Source organism: Bemisia tabaci, chromosome 4 (genome assembly GCF_918797505.1).
Source record: "Bemisia tabaci chromosome 4, PGI_BMITA_v3".
Classification (NCBI taxonomy): domain Eukaryota; kingdom Metazoa; phylum Arthropoda; class Insecta; order Hemiptera; family Aleyrodidae; genus Bemisia; species Bemisia tabaci.
In genome coordinates, this window is record NC_092796.1 from 26582861 (window position 1) to 26586281 (window position 3421).

The 3421-nt window shown below is 43.1% G+C and overlaps 1 protein-coding gene across 1 annotated transcript in view; it reads right to left on the reverse strand.

Moving 5' to 3' along the window:
- LOC109044549 (advillin) overlaps window positions 1–3196 on the reverse strand; it is a 52060-nt gene extending 48864 nt beyond the window's left edge. The window contains exon 1 of the mRNA XM_072299579.1: window positions 3070–3196. The gene's annotated coding sequence lies outside the window, so the exon portion shown is untranslated. The remainder of the gene's footprint in view (window positions 1–3069) is intronic.
- Between the last annotated feature and the right edge of the window lie 225 nt (window positions 3197–3421).

Consider the following 3421-nt stretch of genomic DNA (forward strand, 5'->3'; position numbering starts at 1 on the left):
GCATGCTGTATGTTTACATTTTCCTTTTAAATTTTTTATCCACCAAGTACTCCAATTTTAGACAAATAAACGGCGAAGGCGGCGCGTGAGAAAAAGTTAATTAACGGCTATTTTCGACTAATTATCTGTTTGAGTTCACAGCATACGTTTTCATTTGATTTCAACTCATAATTTCATCTCTAAACCGGAGAGAATTTCCGCCACCAGCACCTTGACGTGAGTTCCCAGCACTACCCTCTACCCCTCAGGAAACTAGTAAGAAAAATAGAATTAACGTTCTCTCGACATCTCTCACAATTCATCGCGAGGCATGATCAGTAATTGTACAAACATACTTACTTATAATTTTTTCTCTCATTTTTTAAAGTTACATTGCTGCCTTACGATTTTCCCCTTTTTTCTCAACGATGACCGCGTTTAGCGTTGCTGGTGTCGTCTTTCATTAAATTTTTAAAGGTGAATGCTAAGAGCTTTTAACTATGTACTGCCGTGCTAAGGAAGAACGCTGTATGAACCTCCAGGCGTTGCCGAATTTCCTTCGCTAAAACACGAATTTCCTGGTGAACTACTGAATATTTTCCTTCCAATTTTTCCAATAATTTTGCTCGCAATTCCACCGAAAAATCCTGAAAATTTCAAGGGATAATCAATACTTTCCTCAAAATGAGCACTTTATTGACAGAAATTTGGCAACTCTCGAATGTCTCTTAGGCACGGCGTTTTTCCTTAGTAAGGCAGTGTAACTTAACGCAGCGTGCGCTTTGCTCTTCGATTTGTAAACGAATTGAGTTCATATTTGTTGTAACTTGGTGTGCTGGGCCCTCCAATTCAAGTGGTCTCGCTGCACTCCATGACCGGACCGAGGAGGGAAGTCACGGTGCGAAATCAACCCGTGTATAGTCTTTGATCGGTTAAATCCATTAAATCGATGAGTAATCATAAAATCCCTTCAAATGCCGAATTCCAGATCCAGAAATGATGCAAACATCGCGCACGTTGGCACCGACTTTTAAAAATCTCGGAGTCAAAATCTGGTGTGCGTCCCAGCGTCTCACCCTGGGGCCCGTCTTGCCCTCACGAACCCCAAGAATTTTACTCGTTATTCGTATCATAATGAACATGGAACTTCTCTTCGAGATTTCTAACAGTGCATATCTATACATATGTATCCTAGTTTCGCCTAATTTGATTTTATCATTGACGCATGTGGAGCAACCAATGCAAATGCTACCAACCATCGACTGCTATGAAACTGACTTTTAGGGCATACTATAGTTAGATGAGCTTGAGACTAATTGTAAGGTGATGGAAATAATAGAATGTAGCAACGTGATAGATGACATCACAGCGTGTTTCTTGTTTGATCATGTATGCCTGGAGACTTTCGAACACGGTTTTGGTTATTCTCTAAGCGCCAGCTGTTGATACAGATTTAATGACCAGCGCAACTGGTCCAATATTGGCTGGCCTTTCTGGTGAAACAATCATTTTCTCATCATTATTTACTTCCTTTATCATAACCAAACTAAAGCAACACCATAAATTATCTTCAAGACCTACTGTAAATAACACAAAGATTCTGGTGCAAATTCAATTAGTGAATCATGATGGAGAATTTGCAAACTACCGGTTCTATTAGGTACCTCCGTTTAAAATATATCCAATACTTAAAAGTTGACAGGTATTTTTGCCGGAAGACAAGGTTTTTCGTTCCGAAATTTCCTCTCTACGTTGAAATGTCGTTTGAACTTGAAATCTAATTTGTAAGTCCTAAACTACCGCCTCCCTTTAAAAAAAATTGAAAATTTTCTATATCTGTTTTAATAAGAGGTGGTAGAACCGGACCTTCACATGAAAAAAATAGCCATATTGTTACGAGAATTAGACGCTCGCTCCACAGTGGAATTAATCTTTCGGTTTCATTTACTTCAATATTGTCCAATTATCAAGTATATTTCCTCGCTTCAAGCCCTTAAACGTACCGCACTGAAAAAAAGGTTACAGGCTATTTACACATACCGTCCGTTCCAGGCTCAGATGCCGAAAGTTCCTGGTGCTGGAGCTTCGACCGCTCCGGGTGGCTACATCCGGATTTTTTTACCTCTCAGCCTGGAATACGGACGGTACGTCTACTCGTATGATAGCCCGTAAGTACGGCCTGCAAAACCGGAGTTTTTTTCAGCGCGGTTTCATTTGAAATATTTTTTTAAATGCTCTTCAACCCGTGACAAAGGTACACGCACAAACACTCAATAAAGCGGGCATCAAAGCTTTTTTTAACACAAATGGCACCAAGACGTTCCGGCCGGAAACACCACAGCCTTCCTTCAGTTGGATACACATTATTAAAAACTAGGGGCCTACGCTCCTGGCCGCTACGCGGCCCAACCCCCTGGGGGTCCTCCGCAACATCAATGGGCCGCTTCGCGGACCCTATTTTTACCCTCCTATCAATGTTGGTTTTATTTTTCCCCTAAAAAATTACGATATGACGTATACTTTACTTTTAGAAAAAAATTAAAAATTAAGTACTCGGTTGTGCCTTTCCAAAACAAAATGAGTGTTTAATATCCTGCTGTCGTTCTTCTGTTTTTAAATCATGAAGTTTTTGAATTTTCGATGTTCCATCCAACTGAAGAAGGCTGTGGTGTTTGCGGCCGAAACGTCCCGGTGTCATCTGCGTTAAAAAGTCTCGTCACCCGCTGTTCTAATCGTTTCAATTTCATTCGAAATCCACCGATTTCCCGACACTTGCAAACTCTCCATCGTGCGTTACACCGCAATCACACGCTGAATGTGGGAGCTGAATGTGGCTTGAATGTGGAAGTCATCGGCCCGGTGCCTGAATTTTGCGCAATTCAACAACGATTCTCAGCAACCATCGGACCAATTTTGAATCTTTCTGAACTATTCGAGTAGATTTGACACACATCTGGATGAAAATAACTCGAATTTGCTAAATTTCAGCCGTTGGGCGATGACTGTTGACTTCCACATTCAGGTGCTAAATTCAGCGTCTGATTGCGGCAAATATAGTGGTATCCATCCCGTTGGGTTTGTTTCACTCACAGTGGGCTGCACAGAGGCACTCACGGGCGCGGTCAACGCACTTTTCGCGATTCGGATGAGCACCAAGCACACCGGACAGGAGTTGCACACCGTTCACACTACTGATCTGGAGCGGAAATTACAAAAAACCCAGCGCGGGATGAGTGCACACCCGCACACTGCCATGTTAACACCAGATGCGCCTCGCCGCTCGACTCAGACTGACGGCCCGGCCGCACCGGTGTGTGTTGTGTTTTCCCTCCTTTTCCACCGCGGGCCCAGCTCAACTTTTCTGGTATTACACATTCGTTTCAGCCGCCCCCCCCCCCGCCCCGCCGCGCCGCTGCTCCCTGCTTGTTCAACTGGCATAGTG